Raw genomic sequence first — 22,680 nt, 5'->3', positions numbered from 1 at the left:
TGATGTTCTTTTGGATCATGATACTTTATCCTTTTCCCATTCTTAGTATGCTCCCATAACTTTGGGCTTGTCGGGCTAAATATTTGAACACTCTGTGTTTAGGTTATGTGTTCAGACTGATGGTTGTATTTGTTTGGGAGTTTTCCCACCCATTTAGACCCCAGTATTTTAAATTGAACTAAGTTAAACTGTTTCTAGTGGACCGACATGACTAGTAACGGGGGTTCTCTCTATCTTAGATAATTTGAGCTAAACGCCCTGCATTGCTGATTAAGCCAGTCAAGGATGACTGCTTACCTTGAAATTGCCGCTCGCGATCCCGTGACACGTCCTCTCTCCCGTCGGATGGTGTTTGAAAGGAGTGTCGGGAGGGCGGTTTATATAGCGGTCACAATTTGTAATAGGTTTCAGCTGTGCTACTTTCCGCTTCGTGCAAGGGCAAATGTTGCACGATATCACCACACAAACCAGTTGTTGCGTTTGTGGTATCCTCTATTTAATTTTTATATTTATTATATTTTCACAAAGTGCCTTTGGTTGTAGTTTTAATTATTTGTGTGTTGTAGTCGCTGTTCAACGCTACTTCATTTTGGTAGTTTTATGTACATTTGGGGTTGGCGAGTAGTTTTGCCGCCATGTTTGTAGTTTGTTTATCTTTGTCAAAACTACAAATCGGGGTGCCGGTTACCATTTCATTCACTCGTCTCCCGTTCCCGATAATCTTACCCGATGTTATGATGTTACTGTTAGGGGTCCTGTTTTGCTATTAACGTATCTGCGTTTACGGCTGAGTTTAAATTTAAGTTAAATCGGATGGTTAAAAGTTACGAGTGCTTGCCCCTTTCCATATTCCTAAAGTAATATAAACCATCCGGTCATAGTTTTTGATCTCATTTACCGCTATGATCCCGGTCTACAACACATTATTATCGTATGACAATCAATTAATAAAGCAAGTTATGAAACATTTGGCATTTCTTCTACTGTTTCTTTGCCGTGTTTATACATTAAGTATACAGTGCTAATTCCTCGTATTGTTTTATTTTATCTATGCACATAGTACACAAATATGCTCAGGTCAGACTTAGTTTTTCATCTCTATCGCCTATTGCAGCAATTCTTTAGGAATTATCAGAAAGAAGCACAATACTTTTGTATCCAAAAGTCTGTCCTGAAGAAGGTGCCATAAAAGATCTCCATGCACCGAAACGCGTCGACAAAAGGACCACTTGAATTAATACATAGTGCATGAGTTTTTACTGAATATATGCGAAAAATTTGGTTTTTTTAAATACTTAATTTGCATTTTTTGAGTTTATGTTTTTGAGCGATAACAAGAACAGGATTTATGCTGTATTAGACTAGGGAACGCTCAAAAAAATGTTTTTATGCATGATATGATAAACTTTGTTGTGAATTTTACATGAATGTTTTTAACCAATGAAAATAAAAAGCTGAGAGAAAGAAAACTATTCTAGTGTGGAGTAAAAATTAGTACCTATATAACCTGTCAGTTCAGCCAGTTATATACATTATGAGTAGACTAGTTGGTCACTAAGCCGTAGTACGACACAGAAAGGAATCTTGCTTTTGTTATTACATCTTGCACCTAGGCTGTCCTGTTTCAATGCCTGTTTTTTTAAAAGATTTTAGTGGTGTTTTCTCAGTTTTCCTAAACTTTTGAAATTAGTGCTTATCAGTGTTCCCAGAGGGAAGTTCTGTGCCATGCCTTCAATGAGGGGAACCAAAAGGCACTAGAATGATCTGTTGTTTCTTGAAATTCTTGACAGTTATGGAAGTTGAAATAAACAACTTGAAGAAATCTTCAGGCAAGGGCAAACTTAGCTCATATATGTATAACACTTGCCTGGTCTAAAGTACCTCGCAAAACAAAGCACAGTGCATTTGTTTTGTGCATTTAAATGATCAACTTAAGACAACATGAAGGCAGCTACTTGAAGCTTGGTGCACCTTGGGGCCTACCACTCTTTGAAAATGATAATTGGTTGTTGTTACACGTTTTTATACCTTGTGGTTTACTCTTTGTGTTTTTGGTGAATATCGTTTTTAAAAATTGTAACTACTGTTTTGTAATGATTTTAAATATTTGTACAATCATCCTTATTCTGATTCTGAATGCTATTGGCTTTTATTCAGCTGCCTAACCCCCAAAATAGACAAAACACTGTTCTCCTAGTGTTGTTTTTTTCAGTGATTGTTATAAAACACATATTTATTTTAAAGGAGAAGTAATGCAAGGTGGGTACTGCCTTGCAATTGGCAGTGTGTCCAGTTGACTTATGCCAGACTGTTATAAGCAGAGAAGGTCTGTTTATTTGACTTTCACTCACTCTCACACCTCATTACCCTCTCTGACATTTCATCGGATCACTGAAATAATATCGAGGGACAAAATATCGACTTGCAAAAATATCGTGGACAAAATATCGACAGTCAAAATATCGAGTTTGTATCTACAAACAGGTAAGTACAAAAATATCGAGTACAAAATATCGTTTACAATAATATAGTTGTAAAAAATATCGACTTTATTAAAAACAGTGTTAAATTAAATTAATAATAAATTTTAATTACTAAAATATACTTAAAAATACTTAAATTAACTTATAATAATTAAATAATAAATAAAATTTATAAAAATAATTTTTTACAATCATATTTGTTAAAACATATATATATAGTAACATACTATAATTAAATAAGATACTATTATATTACCGCACGATACCAGAAGTGTAAAAAATACTATTCCCACTCCAAAGAGTGCAAGCGTAGGGAAAGCATTGGATAGCGTAGGGGTTAAAATTACTATTCCCACTCCAGTGGGTGCAACAGTAGGGAAAGCGTTGGATAGCGTAGGGGTTAAAATTACTATTCCAACTCCAGTGGGTGCAACAGTAGGGAAAGCGTTGGATAGCGTAGGGGTTAAAATTACTATTCCAACTCCAGTGGGTGCAACAGTAGGGAAAGCGTTGGATAGCGTAGGGGTTAAAATTACTATTCCAACTCCAGTGGGTGCAACAGTAGGGAAAGCGTTGGATAGCGTAGGGGTTAAAATTACTATTCCAACTCCAGTGGGTGCAACAGTAGGGAAAGCGTTGGATAGCGTAGGGGTTAAAATTACTATTCCAACTCCAGTGGGTGCGACAGTAGGGAAAGCGTTGGATAGCGTAGGGGTTAAAATTACTATTCCCACTCCAGTGGGTGCAACAGTAGGGAAAGCGTTGGATAGCGTAGGGGTTAAAATTACTATTCCAACTCCAGTGGGTGCAACAGTAGGGAAAGCGTTGGATAGCGTAGGGGTTAAAATTACTATTCCCACTCCAGTGGGTGCAACAGTAGGGAAAGTGTTGGATAGCGTAGGGGTTAAAATTACTATTCCCACTCCAGTGGGTGCAACAGTAGGGAAAGCGTTGGAAAGCGTAGTTGTAATAATTAAATTTGTAAAAATCACATATTAACAAATTAATCAATTAATATAAAATTATTAACAATTACTATTTAATTAATTAACACATATAAATTAATTATCAATTATTTACTAATTACTATCAATAAATATATTAACATATTTAATTATTATTAATTAAATTACTTCCCACCCTATTCCCCTATAATCCCACAACCCGCTACTGCATTAAATTAGTAAAATTTACATATTTACCAATTAATCAATTATTATTAATTAATTTGCAATTACTATTAAATTAATTAACACATATAAATTAATTTACAATTAATTTTAAATTAATATCAATTAATTAATTTACATATATAATTAATTATAATTAAATTACTTCCCACCCTATTCCCCTATAAACCCACAACCCGCTACAGAATTACATTACGCAATTATTATAAAAAAAAATAATTTAATAAAATTATTTATAACATTAATACACACTTTTCACACACTTTTCACACATATTATTACATAAAAATTACATAAAAATACACTATAAAATATTATATATTATTAAAAATTCGATATTTTTGCTATCTATATTTTATACAGTCGATATTACTTCACTTACCTTAAAAACGATATTTTTGTAGTCGATATTCTGTCCAGTCGATATTTTGTCCAGTCTATATTTAAAAGTCGATATTATGTCCAGTCGATATTTTGGAGTCGATATTTTGTCTGTGCACCCATTTCATCACCTCTAACACTCACTCTGTCAGGACTCTGTCTGGTTTACAAGACTATTAAAGGATTAAAAAGTAAGACTCCTATATTCAAATGCTTAATAAACAAATTCCTGCGCACACTTCGGGTCAGTCATCTACTCCATACTTAATATTATGAAATTGTAGGGGTGGTCAGCCCTATCTGCAGCATAGTACCTTATAAAACCTTTAGAATTTTGAATTACCCCCCCCCCCCCCAATTTGTAGCCCTACAGTAAACTGGTGTTGCTGTTATGTGGACATTCACACCTGTTAAGGATCCCCATGACAAATGCCTCACTTTAAGGCAGTCCTGGCCTTTCTAGCAGACATCAAATTCCATTCTGAGACTTCAAATTCTGCTGTTAACACTGTAACTATGTGTTCAAACCCCCCAGCAGTAAAAAGCAGGATTGGGTGAAAGTACCACACATAACAATGGGACCCCTTATAACTTAGTGTTATGTTGGTATGTGAAAGGTCTATTGTCGTTTTTCCATCACTATCCATTGTGTGGTGGCAGCACTATTTTCACAGGTATCTGTCACTACAACTTATATTGAATTTTTAAAACCTAGGATGTTTGTCAGTTGACCTGCTATCAATACTGGGGTAAAGGTAGGTACATTTTAATTGTTTTACGCTATTTTAAACCATAACGCTATTTTTAACCATAATAGTATAGAAAATCTTACTTAATAAAATAAAATAAATAAAATAAAAACCATAAAATAACATGGTATCACAGTATGTGAATTCATGCCGGCGCCCTGGAAATAACAGCAAGATAAAATCAGATAATATATCAATCTGTCAATTCTTACATTGTGCTGCTCAATTGGTTCATCTGAGGGGCATAGACTTTAAATCAGTGGCTAGTCTACATAGTAACATCACTAGATAGCGCTAGTTATATAAAGCTTTACAACTGTCCCGCTTGTTCCCCACCCCTGCTGGCAATAAATGCCATTACTATTATAAAGTGTTCAAGTAGGGGGCAGGACTAAAAATATACCAGAGTGGCACTCAGGAAACAGGCTTGATGCAACTTTGTGGACTTATGGCCAGCCTTTTTCGTAAAGTACAATATATGGTGGCCTCTGATAATAGGAGTGTTTGCATATGTGACGGTCTCTGTAAAACTTTGTGCTGCATGAAAACAGCTTTGTTAGTGGAGTGCAATAGACAATGGCTTGTAGCCAAACAGTGCTGTCTCCTCCAGATCCCAACTTGTCTTGAAGAAAGGGCGTTTAGCCTGCTTGGAGACGGGCCCACATCTAATTTGTTCAAAGTCTAGGGCTACTGACTTGTTAGAAAATGGGTTTTGCTCATTCTGCGTCTGTGGGGGAAATGTGATAGTACATATTCACCAATAATCTTATGGGACAGCCATTTCACCAATAAGTGAAAGAATTAAACACAGCAGAAAGATCAAATACAATTTTAATATTAGCATATACTCTGCAGAGCATATAAAACTGAGATTAGAACTATAATATACTTCTAAACCCTTCACCTTTAATGAAATCACACAAAACCAGAGGAAACAAGGAAAAAGATACAATTTTTTGGTGACTTCCCTAAACAAAAAACTCAAGCAGAATAATCCTAGATTTGTTTTGTCTTGCTGATACCTTGTATAATGAAGCTACTTTGTGTTTGCTTCTTAAGGAAGAAATAAAAAGGACCATTCTCTCTCACTTTCCTTTCGTTGAATGGCATTTTTTATATCTGGTTGTACACGTGTTTATCCGTGTTTATATGTTTACACTGATGAGGGCATTTCCTCTTTCAGTTGGGTTTTATCACTTTTTATAGGTTTAAACCTAAAACAGGATAACCTACTTGTACCATATGTTAGGGACTTAAAGGTATTTTAGATATACCAATTAGGAATATTCCAATTTGATCATATTTATAAGTGGAAAGAAAACACAAGGGGACCACATGCACTTGTGCTACCCTGTAGTAGAGTTCTAAAACTAGCAAATATATAGAATCCAACTAAAGGCGAAAAATATGTGGTGACCACACAGAAAAGGCACATTTCCTCCAAAACCATCTGAGACAACATTTTCACGTACACTTTGATGGATATATTCTCTAGAATTATATTCTTGTGCACCTTGTAAGGGGTACCATCTCTGGCATGAAATAATAGGAGTTTTCTCTGACACAATTTGATCTACATGTAACGATCAATATCTGATAGTTATAATCTCTTTAATATTTGATGTGTTTATCTAATGTTATCATTTCATTGGCATATCCTGTGGCACTCTGCCCTGTAAATAATCTTGTTATTTTTTGGTAATGTGATGCCGGCAGGGCTGGCTCTAGGGCGGTGCAATCGGTGCCATCGCACCGGGTGCTGACTTGGGGTGGGGAAGTCATTTTCCCAATTATATTATAATTTCAAAAACACCTGGTGCTGTGTTCCTGGCGTCCAGCCATTTTGAGACATCAATTAAAATGCCAAGGGAACTCCCGCGATTAATGGTCTTCCTGGAAAGAGACTGGAGGTTTGTCTAGTGGAAGTTTTGACTCGTCCTAAGGTAGCGCAGAGGGTTAATATGCCTGCTGCTAAGAACGTGTAACATGTGTGAGAAGTTGGCCTGGCATATGATGTCCACTATTCTAGTTAGCACTTTGCACCAGTCCAAACGACCCTTATTGGTGGTAGGTTTAAAGTCAACCTTATAGAAAGCTATCCTAGTGGTAGCTGTGGAGAGCAGCCTTCAGGCTAAGACTTAGAGGCGAGTTAAGCAGCTTGTTTTACCAGATCTAATCTCTTGAATGATCAAATGAAAGCACACCACACAAGGTATATATAAAAAAATACATGTATTTATTCTAAACACAACCCCTCTGGTCTCTTTATGAGGTCAGAGGTAAAAGTACAATACAAGGAACTTAATTAGCATACGATAAGTTGCACAGTATACGTTATGCCCTAGGGGCCTCACAAACCATATACTAAAATAGTGGTATAAGAACCACGTGAGAGTTAGAAAGCAGGCCTAGGGCATGTAGAACCGCTGGGGCAACCAGGAACCACCCAAGGAAGGGACGCAGGAAACCCACAGGGGATGCGTGCAGTGTCTAAACACAGCCGCAAATCACCATTGACTTTCTATGGAGAACGAACAAGTTACAATTGGAAAGATTAAGGGCACTTAGAGGTGAACTACGATGGAACCCTTTTAGACTAGGACACTTTGAGAGTCAAGACCCACAGGAGCTCCGGAGTACTTGTGTTACCTTAGCCAAGGAAGCCGGGTGCATAAGTGTCTTTTGGTGTCAGGTTTAGTCGTCGATTCCAATGGAGAGCTGCGAAGAAATGCTGCAGGCGACCAGAGGGAAAGTGTTCGGGTGGATCCAAGGGTGGATAGGAGATGTGAAGAACCTGAAAGCAGAGGGGACAGAGTCTGGGTCACTAGCCAGTGACCAGGATTGCAACAGAAAGATGCCAGCCGATGTTGGGTGATTTCAGGTGAATGAGGTGAAGTTTGACTCTTCAGCCACGAGGACCAGGAGGCGTCGATGACAACCAGGAGCTGGATTCGAGCTGTCCCACAAAGGATGTTGAGTGCTGACTTGGGGTGGGGACGTCATTTTCCCAATTATATTATTATTTCAAAAGCACTTGGTGCTGTGTTCCTGGCGTCCAGCCATTTTCAGACATCAATTAAAATGCCAAGGGAACTCCCGTGATTAATCGTCTTCCTGGAAAGAGACCGGAGGTTTGTCTAGTGGAAGTTTTGACTCGTCCTAAGGTAGTGCAGAGGGTTAAAATGCCTGCTGCTAAGAACGTGAAACATGTGTGAGAAGTTGGCCTGGCATATGATGTCCACTATTCTATTTAGCACTTTGCACCAGTCCAAACGACCCTTATTGATGGTAGGTTTAAAGTCAACCTTATAGAAAGCTATCTTAGTGGTAGCTGTGGAGAGCAGCCTTCAGGCTAAGACTTAGAGGCGAGTTAAGCAGCTTGTTTTACCCGATCTAATCTCTTGAATGATCAAATGAAAGCACACCACACAAGGTATATATAAAAAATATATGTTTTTATCTAAACACAACCCCTCTGGTCTCTTTATGAGGTCAGAGGTAAAAATACAATACAAGGAACTTAATTAGCATACGTTATGCCGCCTAACTGCCACTTTGGATCACGGACTGGTGCTATGCTGATTGCCTTTTTGTTGATTCTTTGTTTCTTCAATTGTGTACAGTATGCTGATGTTTGATACACACTTGTGAATATCTGTTTATGTTCACTATTTGCTTATGTAATCTATGTATTGTATTTCAAAACATTACTATTTTGGGTTCCCTTTAATGTTTGACATGACTTGAATAATATTGATTCTTATGGAATAATTAAAAAAAGTGACAAAAATCACACAAGCCTTTTAATTGAATCCATTGGCCCGTTATTGAATAAGTTTGAATCAAAGCTACTGGATATCTTTGTTTGTATACATATTATTTGGAAAGCATACTCCCTAGCGCTGTATAATGAGTACACTATCCTCCGCCATCTGATGAGCATATTTCTTAGCATTATTTCTAGTCCATATTTTATTTTTCTGACAATATGTATGGCCGAAATCTCTAACTCTTTTTGAAAGGTATACCGCCTAGCCTGAAGGACGTCCGAGCATTACCCACGGACAGCTTGTTTGGCGCTCGCATTAAGATCGCTGAACTGTATCGCGGATTTACATCGCGGCTGATACCACTTTGAGGGTTGACCATCGGGCGACCCTCTGGAATAACTCATCATTTGACCGATTCCCTTCCCCCCTGTCTTGATAAAGACCCGCCGCGACCATCAACTGGGGCGCAACCAGGGTCGAAACGTCGACGCTCTTATCTTGGCCAAGCTAAACTCCAGGAACTTGGACATTAACCATTTGGTTTTCCTTGGAATACTTACTTGTAAAAGACTGGCCTCATAAACGACAGAAAATACCTCGTTTTTCCTTCCCCCCGGTCCTTTTCCCTTTGTGGTTTTTTGTAAATAATTGTTTTGTATATAAGTGTCACTATATACATTGCACTTGTCACTTTAATCACTATTGTCACTATTCACGAATTTGAAGTATTTACTAGTAATGTAGTGGAATGAAGTAATTCCAGTATATTGTCTCTTTTTTCTGTTTTTAATATATATAAAAACTTTACCTATCAGAGAGTGTTTGCTTGTTGTATGTTTTGGAGCTGTCTTCAGCTTCCCCCAAAGGAATTGTTATCACTACCCAACAGAACCATTTTGTTTGTTAATCGCATATACCCAGGTTCTGAGGGACACCGGGTTACCCCTTTTTGTTAAATCATTAGCCTGAAGGACTGGGCTATTCTAAGGCCCAGCGGTGCCAGGGGACAACACCTGAAACCTTCGTGGGTTACCTGTTCCGGCGTACAAATCACAGAGACACGGGACACTTCCTTCGGCGTCAAAGATCAGCGTGTATTTACTGCAGGGATACAGAGATCGCAAGAAGTACACAAAGTGTAGGTTCTGAGAGACTGCTTCAAATTGCAAAAGTGGATCGCTCCTTTTATACACATTTTCGTCATTGCACAACATGGCGAACAAAAGGTTACAACTCAGTTCCCACAGTAAACTTCAAAAGGGTTGCTTTCAAGTTTTCAGGAGCCCGGAACATAATTACAGTAGCATCGCCGGTTCCCAACTGTAAAAGTACGTTATCCCACCATTAGGCACATTCCATTCTGGCTGTAAACGAGTTAAGAAAAGAGACAGAAACAGTTGCAAGGAAGACAATGACAGACAACAGATTGAAAAAGAGTGTAGGGGGCAATATCGGAAGCATGATCGCAGGATCAAAGGATTCGTGCCTAATGCATGCACGGCTGAAACAATAGACCCGCACGGCAAGATGAGCCTCGAGCGGAGCCATCTGCCTTTGCCGTGTCATCCCCCTCGTCATAAAGACACACTCAAAGGACATGTGTCTTCCGCAAGAGCTTGGGAATCCCAGGGTCACAAAGCGGACATGGTCCGTTCGCCGGCTACGTGAGGGCAAGAAACAAAATGGATGCCGTATCTAAAATGGAACCCGTGGGTTCAGATGGAAAAACCCACGAATAGGACGAATGATGTAAAGTAGAGTAGCGAAAACGCGTACACCCACTAAACTCGTCATTTGCGGTTCATAGATACCAAACTCGTCCATATTCGAACAAGTCAAAAATGTCATTACGATTCTCACGGAACCTCAGACGCTCCTTTTGCCCTCATGTAGGCAAGCACTAGTCGATATCAGAATCGATCTCGATATTCATCAGATCGTTCGGATGTTGCTGTAACATTATTCTATCCATCAATGATTCTTTGGTAACAGATGGCCGTCTTATACACGTTGTAGCACAGAGGCCACATAAGGCAGGACCACACTGCACGCAAAGACAACACGTGAACAAAAACGTCACAACAACCCCGACGATCATCAGAATCTTCCAACCCCAAGTCGACATCAGGCACCAAAACCATCCTAGTAGCGTCCAATCACCTACGTCCACGTGTATGGACTCGGAGATCTTATGCAACTTCGAGATGGCTTGATATACAGTTGGAGCGTTATCAGGAATGAAAATACAGCAACTCGAATGGATCACCTTGCACACACCACCTCTATCTGCGAGAACAACGTCTAGAACCATACGGTTCTGCAACGTCATAAGTCTATCCACCTGAAGCTCTGCTGTAAGATTACCAAGAGCACTTGCAGTTATGTTAGCAGTTGATTCTACCACGCGAGTCAACTGTCTCAGGTTTCTACTATTAACCATAGGTCCCCAAAACGGCAGGAAAACCTTAAAGAAGTCTCCTGCTTCTTGACCGGCAGTGTCCTCTTTGCTAATAACGCCTCTCACAACTCTAGTATTGTGATAGTCCGAGGCAACTGTGAAAGTTGGAGGCAAAAGATTCGCAATATAACAGGTGCCCGAGAAGTCACGGGGCAACCACGTATAAGCGCGATCATAACATACAAAATAGGTACCCTTGGCAGTCAAGAAAACGGGGGAAGAGAGCATTGGTAAGACATACGTTTCAGTACAAGCACTCTTCCCAAGCTGAGCTCTCGGATTTCGACCAAGACCTAGCAAGCAGAAATTACCGAGGTGGGGTACGATCCAGATCGGAGACGAGCTCTTAAGCTGTCTATCACCCACTGACATGCTATACTCAGCCTCACTCAGATCCTTGTATGCTCGCACCTCTTCCTCCGGAATAAGCGATGCATCAAAAAAATCTCTATCTAAGTCAGCAATCGCTATTGCCAAAGTCTTGTGGTACGGGCCGGGACCAAGGTCTGCAGAGCGTCGCTCTCAACGGTGGTAGGAATCTAGTGCACTACGGAACATAGTTTGGAATGCTCGAGCTGACCCCTGGGAGCTGTAAGGAAGAACCAAGTACGGAATACCCTTATCCATGGTATGTGGCATTAACCCACACACCCAACAGTTAGTAGTATTCCTCACCAACTGATGCTGATGTAGGAGTTGGACAAAGGAGTTGTTCATGAATTCCGCACATCTAACCTGTTCATGTTGGGGCAGAGGATGAAAGGAATGTGGAGAAACAGTGGGAACAGAATTCAGTTCATGAGAAGGAGGAGTAGGTGAAGTGGAAGGCAATAACGACTGAATTCCAAAATACACTCCACCCACCAATAGCATAGAAACAGTCAGAAACAGCAGGAATACCTGAAACGGCAAACATTTTGTTCGTACAACCTTATGCAATTTTGATCTTTGCGCCGACATCCTCTCTACTTCCGACAGCTTAGAGAACTACATCCTCTAAAAACCGTCCGTAACGTTCTTGACGCACTTCGTTCTGAGTAGCAATTATCAATTCCCAGGAGTTCCCAGGAATCGACAAAAGTAACCGACCTAGTGTCAGAAACCTGCTAAACAGAAGGAAGTACCCGCACGGCCCTACGGTCAACCCGGATGAAAGGTTTTCTTAAACAAACGTTCAATTTAATACAAGTCTCCTAACTGTACAAAAAGAGGAACACACGTGAAAAAGAACTCACAAGTCAATAAAGAATGCAATTGTTCATAATGTTCGTAGCAACAGTAGGGGGGTAATATGAATTCAAAAACAAAAAGGGATTTTTTTATTAGTCTTTGTCACGTGAACGAAGAAAATATCGACTTCTTCCAGGTCGAGTTTGCTCTTCAAATAACTGTTCAGATGGCAATTCAGGACTTGAATTCTCCAATGCTGACGATTCAACAGATGTACCTGGCTGCGATGAATTGTTTCCTACAGGTTGAGCATCACTGAACGGCACATAACGTAGAGGGGTCTCGGTCTCCGTTGCGGCAATTCCAGTTCTGACCCACTTATCTGCTGGCAAAGGAATTGGGACTTTCTTTGTATGAGTGGCATGCACCCAGTTCTTCCTGCCTTCCAACCGAACTGCGGTCCTTGTCGCCAGCAGAACTTGATAGGGTCCCACAAATCTCGGCTCGAGATTACGCTTTCTCCCAAAATTGCGGGTGACTACCCAGTCACCCGGTTGGAGCCGATGTCCAGGACCCTCTGTCTGTGCCGGTAGAGCTTCAAAAACCTGTTGATGAATTAAACTCAATTTAGCAGTCAGATCATAAAGATAGTCAATCAACATTGGATATTCAAGACTGTCGAATGCCTTAGGCCTCGAGACTCCCCAAATGTTCGCAGGACGACCGAACACAATCTCATATGGGCTAAGCCCTACTCGAGAGTGCACAGTCGCCCTGGTCGACAAGAGAGCTAGAGGCAGTGCATCGGGCCATGACAGGCCAGTCGTGGCTTGAATTTTAGCAAGTTTCAGTTTCAGAGTACCATTGTACCCTTCCACTAAACCTGCTGACTGGGGATGATTGGCGCTATGGAATTTCTGCCGTATTTCAAGGCCTTTACACACACTCTTCATCACACTCCCCACAAACTCACTTCCATTATCCGACCATACGATCCGTGGCATTCCATACCGAGGAAAGTATTCCTTCAGTAGGACTTTCGCTGTGGACAGGGCAGTATTATCCTTAAGAGGGTAGGCCTCAATCCATCTGGAGAACGCGCAAACCACAACCAAAACATATTTCAGGTTATTGCATCTCTCCATATGGATGAAGTCCAATTGGATAACTTCAAAAGGACAAGTAGGAGGAGTAAAATGACCAGGTGGAGTGGGGGTGCCCTTTCCAGGATTATACATCAAGCATACCATACAATTCTTAACCACTCTTTCAGCACACTTAGCAATCCCATCATTCTTCCATACAGAAGACAACAACTTACATATACCTTTCGCGCTAATATGTGCCATGCCGTGGGCCATACTAACAACGGCAAGCACATATGCATCCGGTAACATCCACCTCTGACATTCTGACAAATCAACCCAACATCCATGCGCGTCTAACTTTCCCGTGCTTTCTTTCCACTTAGTCTTTTCAATCTCGGTAGCCTCATTCTGAATCGCTTTCACGCTCTCAACAGTGGCTTAACACATACCAGTCTCCGTCGGCCATCTCATTGAACTCATAACATACATTCGAGTTGTCAGATCCTTAGCCGTTTCCTTAGCAATCTCATCCGCAAGCGCGTTACCACGACCAACATCATCCGTAACCTTTCGGTGCGTGCTGCATTTAATGATTGCCACCTGCTTAGGCAATGTAAGTGCATCCAAAAGATCGTTCACGAGCTGTCCGTGTTGGATCTTCGTGCCATGCGATGTCATAAATCCTCTTTCTCTCCACAGTCGACCAAAGCTATGAGCTACGCCAAATGCATATTGACTATCAGTAAACACATTCACTCGCTTTCTTTTAGACAAAACACACGCTCTCGTTAACGCAATCAACTCTGCCGCTTGCGCTGAATTCTGACTCAATCTCGCAGTTTCCACAACCGTACTCAACGTCACTACAGCATACGCGGTCGTCACATCACCATTTGGCAACTTGAAACATGAACCATCAACATACAGAGTACCATCGGGATCTGCCAATGGAGTGTTTTTTAGGTCAACACGACCCTTCGTTTCTTCTTCAGTTCTTAGATAACAATCATGTGGTGCTACATCATCTGATTCCATATTAATCGGCAACAATGTCGCCGGATTCAGCACATTACAACGCTTTATTTGTATATGACTTGCCAAAAGTGTCAACTCGTAACCGGACAACCTTGCGCTCGTCAAGTGTTGAGTTTTCGTTCTATTCAAAAGAGTGTCAACTGCATGCGGAACCATCACCGTAAGCATATTATCCATGACCAGTCCTGCAGATTGCCGAATGGACACCGCAGCTGCCGCTGTCGCTCTTAGACAACTCGGCAATGCTCTAGCTACTGGGTCCAAGGTCGAGGAAAAATATGCACATGGACGCTGCTTACCGCCAAATTGTTGCGTCAAAACACTCAACGCACAACCCTCTCTCTCGTGAATGTATAGTGTAAACGGCTTACTGTAATCAGGAGTGCCTAACACAGGAGCCGAACACAACGCATCACGCAATTCAGAAAAACTTTTCTGACACTCTTCAGTCCATGGCAAAGGAGTCGGAACATCCTTGCACGTGAGAGCTAACAATGGCTTCGCTAGCAATGAAAAATTTGGAATCCATTGCCTGCAGTATGACGTGATACCTAGAAAGGCACGCACATCTCTCTGAGTTGTTGGCACAGTCATTCGAGCAATCGCTGCAATTCTTTCTGGGGTCAACCTTCTTCCCTCCTTTGACAATAAGTGACCTAAATAGGTTACTTCTTGACAACAATACTGTAGCTTAGAAGGTGACACCTTGTGATGTAAGTCGCATAGATGCTGTAACAGCGATACTGTAGCAGTTTTGCAAATCTGCTTAGTGTCAGCAGCCACTAACAGATCATCGACGTACTGAATCAAGGCCGCACCAGCTGGTAACACAAACGCGTCAAGTTGACTCTTAAGGGCTTGGCTGTAAATCGATGGACTCTCACAGTAGCCCTGAGGAGCGCGTTTAAACCTGAAGCTGAGACCACCTAATGAGAAGCCGAATAGATCTCTGCTTTCCTCAGCAATCGGAATGCTAAAGAAAGCATTCTTCAGATCGATTACCGAGAACCAAGAGGCAGAGGCTGGAATCAGAGTCAACAGAGCTGTAATGTCAGGCACCACAGGAAATTGTGGGATCACAATTTTATTTACCTCTCTCAAATCAATGACAAAACGGTACACAGGAGGCTTGAATGGATCAGTTCGTTTCAAAATAGGTAACACAGGACTATTACACACATTTCCCCGAGTTTCCTCAATAACATCCTTCTTGATCAAGTCATAAATCATCGCTAATAGCGCTCGTTCACCATCAAGAGAGATACGATACTGGGGGATACGTGGTAATTGCACATTCGATTTCAATTGGACAACATAAGGTGATATGTCCAGCAGGCCCACGTCATTGGGGCCTGTTGCCCACAAAGACTCAGGAAGAGAACTCAATTCCGGTGGGAGCTTATCAGTTGACAAGTACATAGGAGAGATCACTCTCTGACCCAATGTAAGCTCCACTCCCGCAGGAGAACAATACAGAGTCGCATATAACCGCTTCAACAAATCCAGGCCCAAAAGATTCTCACCACAACCAGTAGTTAAAAGCAAAGGAGCTTCTAGCGCACGCGGCCCAATTGTAAGGGGCAAAGGGCTAGAAACCGGATTGCTAACCGGGGCACCAGAGAATCCAACGGAAACATTCGTTAAGCCAGACAAAGGTGCGCCAGGGAGTTTCGAATGCATGATGGAACTTTTCGCTGCACCAGTGTCCTACAGAAAAGGCTCAACTACGCCCGATGTGGCAACTGCGACGTAAGGCCCTCTCTGATCAACCGGAACTGATACTACTCCCTCTCTTTGTCTGTGGCTGTCCTAGTAATTACCGTCAGCATCAATGTCATGCTTGACGTAATAGTCGTCCACATGATACTGTGCAGATCTACCTGACGATGAATCGCGCTGATCAAAGCAATTGTTCGAGTCCGATGAAGTAGTAGAATGTTCATTCTGATTTTGAGAGATACCGCGACCTCTACCACGCAATGCCTGTTGAGGACCACTACGACCACCTCGGGCCGAAACACCCTTATTTCGGTCACGTAAAACAGGACAATTAAACTTCAAATGGCCCTCACCCCTACAATATGCGCATTGATTATACCCAAGCATAGATCTTGGTGTAGAAGAGTCAGTACGTGACTGCGTCCTAGAAGACTGCGATTGTGATCTATTTTGCTGTTGTGAGTCATTTTGATTCGAGCGTGGAGGATACGCTTGTTGCAACAAAACCTTAGTTTTAAGCTCCTTTGTTTTCTTATCTGCACGATCACTTTCTTCTTTTTATCTATTTTCATATTATTGAGCCGTGGCTAATATTTGAGCAGTGGTCGAAACAGCCCACGGACTTTCGGAATTTTTCAATTTGTTGCTTAGCTCAGGCAACAAATTCGACACAAATTTATCAACAAACAGTCGCTGACCTCCCTCAGTGCTCATATCCTGACCACTATGATCAATAAATGCCTCCTCAAATCTGGTAAAGAAATCGGAGACACTCTCGTCTTTCTTTTGCTTGCACGCAGACAATTTATCCCAGTTAACTCTCATTGCTGGCATAAGTGTCTTCATAAGTGTAATGATTCTTTGAGGCAGAGCCGTAATTAACTGTTCAGGCTTAGCCCCACCAACTTGTAGTGCGTCAGCCGCTGCAAGTGCGGCCCAATCACCGCCTAACTCAGCTGCGTGATTCTCTTGACGGATTTTTGCCCAAATCCGTTGCGGTACTACGTTACCAAACAACATGTCGATATCGGCAAGGTTCATAATAGTAGCATCCACAAGTTGGGATAACTCCTTATAATAACCTGCCGGATTTTTCCGGGGGTCAGGCAAAGATTGTTTCACCTGCAAAACTTCTGATCGCTTCCATGGGAGGTGTATCCAAACTCTCTGGAAGAATGGCAAAATTGGAGGATTGGCAGCAGCATTACCTGGCATCCACACTGGGGGTACTTCTCGCATGGGATACTGACCAGGTTGTGCCTCCCAATCCTCAGAGTCTTTGTCAAACAACACTCGAGGATGCACTGTAGATCTAAAGGCTAAGAGACGCTCTAAAGCACGTCGGACATTACCACCCACAATCATACCGTTCGAAAACTGATTCTGGAGTTCAGTCATTTCAGGCGGTACATTATCTACCTCATCATTATCCCACTCCTCTCTTAAGGATTTACACATTTCCTCAAACACAAATCTTTGTGTGGGCTCATTAAATTGAGAGAACGTATCGTAAACTATGCGCGGAGTATACTTAGTAGGATGTCTAATCCATTTACGCGTCATTTTCACTAACGTCTCACTCTCCCTACCACCAGGAATTTGACTTCGCCTCTGAGAGACATCGGAAACATCGGACCCAAGTATCGGTCCGAAAAGTGGAGAGTAAAGATTAGCAACAGCATTAGGTATGCGACTATGAACAGAAGGAGAAGAGGAGAGAAGTACAGGAGCAACAACGTGAGGACTGAACGTAGGAGCAGTAGGAGTAGCCAAGATAGCAGAAGTAGCAGGAACAATAGACTGAGAAGGTATAGGCAGTGGAGCAGTAGGAAGAAGGGCAGGTAAGGGAGCAGGGACAGCTTGAGGAACAAGAGGATTCGGAGGGTCGATTGAATCCGTCATGGGGACACCGCATTAACTGGACGCTTTTTAGCATTTATGGTGGCAGCTTATTATGGTCTGCGCATGTGCTGTTCTTTGGATGCCAGAAATTTTACACTAATCTTTGGAACATCACCTTCTTGGATTAATTGTGTTTTTTACGTATAAACCCTTGACGTGGTTAAAAACATTATCCGGATATCGAAATTTTGATATAGGCATCTGTACTGTTCTGATCAAACTATTTCGTTGACGTCATTTCGTCGCTTCAAGACCTGACTAACACCCTTGCCCTGACGAAGCTCCCATGGTTGGGGAGCGAAACGCGTTGGCTGTCTTATAAATGAAAAAATAAAAGTTTATTTTTGATACTACGTGGTCCTGGTCGACTTCATCCTTGGTGCTGCCTCCGTTCTGTTTCTTGAGAAGTACAGGAGCAACAACGTGAGGACTGAACGTAGGAGCAGTAGGAGTAGCCAAGATAGCAGAAGTAGCAGGAACAATAGACTGAGAAGGTATAGGCAGTGGAGCAGTAGGAAGAAGGGCAGGTAAGGGAGCAGGGACAGCTTGAGGAACAAGAGGATTCGGAGGAACAGGACCAACGACAGGCTGACCAGCAGCTGCCGGAACAACAGGTTGAGGGACAGGAGGAACACAGGGGCTGTAGTATCCTGTGCATAAGGAGGTGGTGATTTCAGTAGATAGGACAACAAAGGGTCCTCTACCAATTCCTCTCCCTTCTTATCAGAACTTGACGGCAAAACCGGATAACATTTATCCACCGCCATATGATGCAGTCTAGTAAAAACTTCCTTTTCCTTCTCGTCTTTGTCTCGCTGATACTGTTCTGCATTTCGCATCACCGTAATGATACCTTCTCTCTTATTTTTCTTAATCTGTTTGATTTCTTTCTGCTTGGCCTCTTTGCGCCATAACCGAAAGGAATCAAACATGGCCGGCCTAGCTTTCTTCTTAAACAATTTTGCTTCAAGATTATCCAAAATTGCAGTTTCGAAACTACCATGGGGTGGCCAACTAAGGACACCATCATCTTTAGTATAACGGATCCAATATTCATTATATACGATAGGACCCACTCCGTGTCGACTATAGAGCTCATAAATTGGAGTTCCAACTGGAGGTATCCGACATGAGTCCTCCAACCGGGAATCCGTACCGCAACATTTAAGGAAACCAAACAAAGTACTACGGCCAGGCATCGTGCACACTAACCGAGTTTACAAACTTCAAGGGTTATCGAATTACGATGTCCTCGCAAAAATTGTTCGAGTCCGATGAAGTAGTAGAATGTTCATTCTGATTTTGAGAGATACCGCGACCTCTACCACGCAATGCCTGTTGAGGACCACTACGACCGCCTCGGGCCGAAACACCATTATTGTTTCTTCCTCTTGGGTCACATTGAGGCTCTGTCGTTTCACTTACCGAGTTTATGTATTACAAACACTCGCACTGGTGTCCGGTGTACAGGACGCCAGAGAACACAATCTGCAAGTAAATATATAGAGGGAACAATGAGGTGAAAAATGTATATCCCTCGTATATATCCGAACACTCATGTGTACTATTCCACTCTGGTTGTCCTCGTTAACGAGTGGAGAAATAGCCTATGCCAGGAGCGATCCCTCCTCGCAATTGTGCGCTCAAATTACCCTCGTCAAGCAGTGAAAAACCGCTTATGCCAGAAGCGTTCACCCCTTTGTTATCGTGCGCTCAAAACTGCCCTCGTCAGCAAATGAAAAGCCGCTTATGCCAGAAGCGATTACCCCCTTCGTCATAGTAAGGCCCCCACGATACCGTTCTGAAGGCTTGTCCTCGCCGAGTCTAGCACGACCCGTGACACCGCGTAGATGGAATACGCAGTGGTGCGACCGGCTTCTTGTTGTTGTGAGAGGCACTCGCGTCCCACGTGACCACGTCCAAGGACGTAATCGCGTCTCCCGCGTGTGACCCAAGAATTCTGGGAAGTGTAGTTCAGCGCACCCATATCACACCGTCCCCAGGGTTCAAGGCTGCTGTGAGACAAACAGACGTTATTACTAAAATAGCGTAATTACATGAAAAAGTTCTGTGTAATTCACTAGTGTTACCCTTGATGATATGGCGTGATTATTCTAAGATAATATGATGTTGTTCCCTGATATTCCCCAATCCGGTGAGGTAATTGAAGGAGGAAGAAATGTTTAGGGAAAATACAAAATCCTTGTATGAAAATCAGATGGAGTCAGAAATGTGACCGGGTGATTAACCAGGGAAGAGGTTAATAGTTGTTGTGTGCACAAATAGTTAGGCGCACTTAATGTACCATATTCCTCCCTGAGAAAGAAAAAAGAGTGTAAAAAGGGGAAACAATCAAAATGGATCCAGAGTTCCCCCTTTGGTGGTGTCCCATGCCTTCGCTCTTATACGTCTCGTAAGCCTATATTGAAGTTCTAACAAGGGAAAAAGCACACAGTAAAGAAACCTTTCTCTCACCATATGGGTAGGATCAGACAACCCTCTTCCTCTAGCATGGCTCAACATTGGTCTAAGGGCAGAAGCTAAAGACAGTTATAATGAGTTCTTAAATATATTCAGAGAGACCTGTGTGGGTTTATCCGGGGTATTGGGGCCCTTATAGTTCTAAAGCCAACCCTGCTATTAGAAATGGCTGATTAGTATGTTGGGGCATCAGTAGCTATATCACTGAATCCGGAATTATTCCCTACTCAGCGCTTGCCAAGGGATATCATCATTCAGTCCTACCAGGTGACTTTTTAATCGATATACCCATCTTTGCTCCCTCCGGAGCAGTAGATTCTGATCGTCTGCTTGGTATCTCCCTAATTGAATTTTTTTTATAACAGTCCACTCCAGATCATCTATACCATGTCCTTTTTCCTGGAAGTGGGCTGTGAGACGGGTATTGGTCTTCCCGCACCTGATGGTACTGCGATGTTCAGTGATTCTCACACATACCTTCCTACTTGTCATCCCTACATACATTAAATGACAAGGGCATTTGATCAAGTATATTACCCCCTGGGAATTACAGTTGGTATGAGTTCGTTGTTCCCAGGGGGTGCGGAGGCCCAGATCTATGGTTTTGGAATTACGTGTGAGATGGCAAACGCTATATGAACCACACCTCGTGTGGCCAGTCAGTTTAGGTAGACCTGGTAGTGTGTTGGTCTCTCTTATTCCCCCCGGATCCCTGGGTCTGGTGTGTACCAGTAAGTCTTTTAGATTTTGGCTCTGTCTAAATGAAAAAAGAGGTGGTGGAATGTTCATTCCCCCGGTGTTCAGGATTTTCCAATTATGCATTACCAGGCGTTTAATATGGTGTGAGGCCGTATTAAAGGTTGACACGAAAACCGGTTTGTTCATTTCTGGTTTCACAGTTTTGACAAGTAATGCCTCTCGGTTCGTATTAAGGGCCCTTTTCTTGGCTTTTTTGATAATTTTAGATGGGTACCCTCTTTGTTGGAGTTTTTTAGTCAGTACCTCTGATTGAGCTTGAAAATCTTCTATTTCTGAACAATTTCTCCGGATCCGGAAGAATTGTCCCACGGGTAAGTTCTCCCGTAGGGAGCGCGGGTGGAAGCTCCCAAATTCCAGTAGGGAATTCTTGTCCGTGGGTTTGTGAAACACCTTTGTCTTTAGGGTCCCATTGGAGGCTTCAATCACCAAGTCTAGGAAAGGTAAATGTGTAGTGGTGATGGTAGAGGTAAAATATAAGAAAGGATTTTGGGCATTGAGCCATTCCAAAAAGCGATCTACTGATGGTTTATCCCCCCTCCAGATTATTAGGACGTCATCGATGTAACGACGCCATAGTCGGAGGTTGTCAAACCACGGTCCGTTGGTGTCCAAGATGGTCAAATGTTCAAATGCGCCTACATATAGCCCTGCCAGGCTGGGGGCGAAAACGCTCCCCATTGAGGTACCATGGGTTTGCAGGTAAATGGACCCCTCAAATTCAAAAAAGTTCCTAGTTAAGGCAATTTCGGCCAAATTTAGGATGAAGGTCTGCAGTGTTTCATACAGCCACTCACGTTCAAAGAGTAATGTTTCCAATACCCTGAGGGTTTCCCGCTGTGGAATGTTTGTGTATAGGGCTTCTATATCAAGCCCTATTAGGAATTCCTCCTCAGGGTTGAACGGTATTTCCTTCAATAAATTAAGGACATCTAGGGTATCCCTTAAGTAAGTGGGTAGTTTTTGGACCATGGGTTTCAGATAGAAATCACAAAACTCCGAGAGGGGTTCTAGCAGGGACCCCATCCCTAAACACAACCCCTCTGGTCTCTTTATGAGGTCAGAGGTAAAAATACAATACAAGGAACTTAATTAGCATACGATAAGTTGCACAGTATACGTTATGCCGCCTAATTGCCACTTTGGATCACGGACTGGTGCTATGCTGATTGCCTTTTTGTTGATTCTTTGTTTCTTCAATTGTGTACAGTATGCTGATGTTTGATACACACTTGTGAATATATGTTTATGTTCTCTATTTGCTTATGTAATCTATGTATTGTATTTCAAAACATTACTATTTTGGGTTCCCTTTAATGTTTGACATGACTTGAATAATATTGATTCTTATGGAATAATTTAAAAAAGTGACAAAAATCACACAAGCCTTTTAATTGAATCCATTGGCCCGTTATTGAATAAGTTTGAATCAAAGCTACTGGATATCTTTGTTTGTATACATATTATTTGGAAAGCATACTCCCTAGCACTGTATAAT

The sequence above is a fragment of the Lissotriton vulgaris genome, chromosome 12, assembly GCF_964263255.1.
Source record: "Lissotriton vulgaris chromosome 12, aLisVul1.2, whole genome shotgun sequence".
Classification (NCBI taxonomy): domain Eukaryota; kingdom Metazoa; phylum Chordata; class Amphibia; order Caudata; family Salamandridae; genus Lissotriton; species Lissotriton vulgaris.
Note: the sequence above shows the minus strand (reverse complement) of the source record.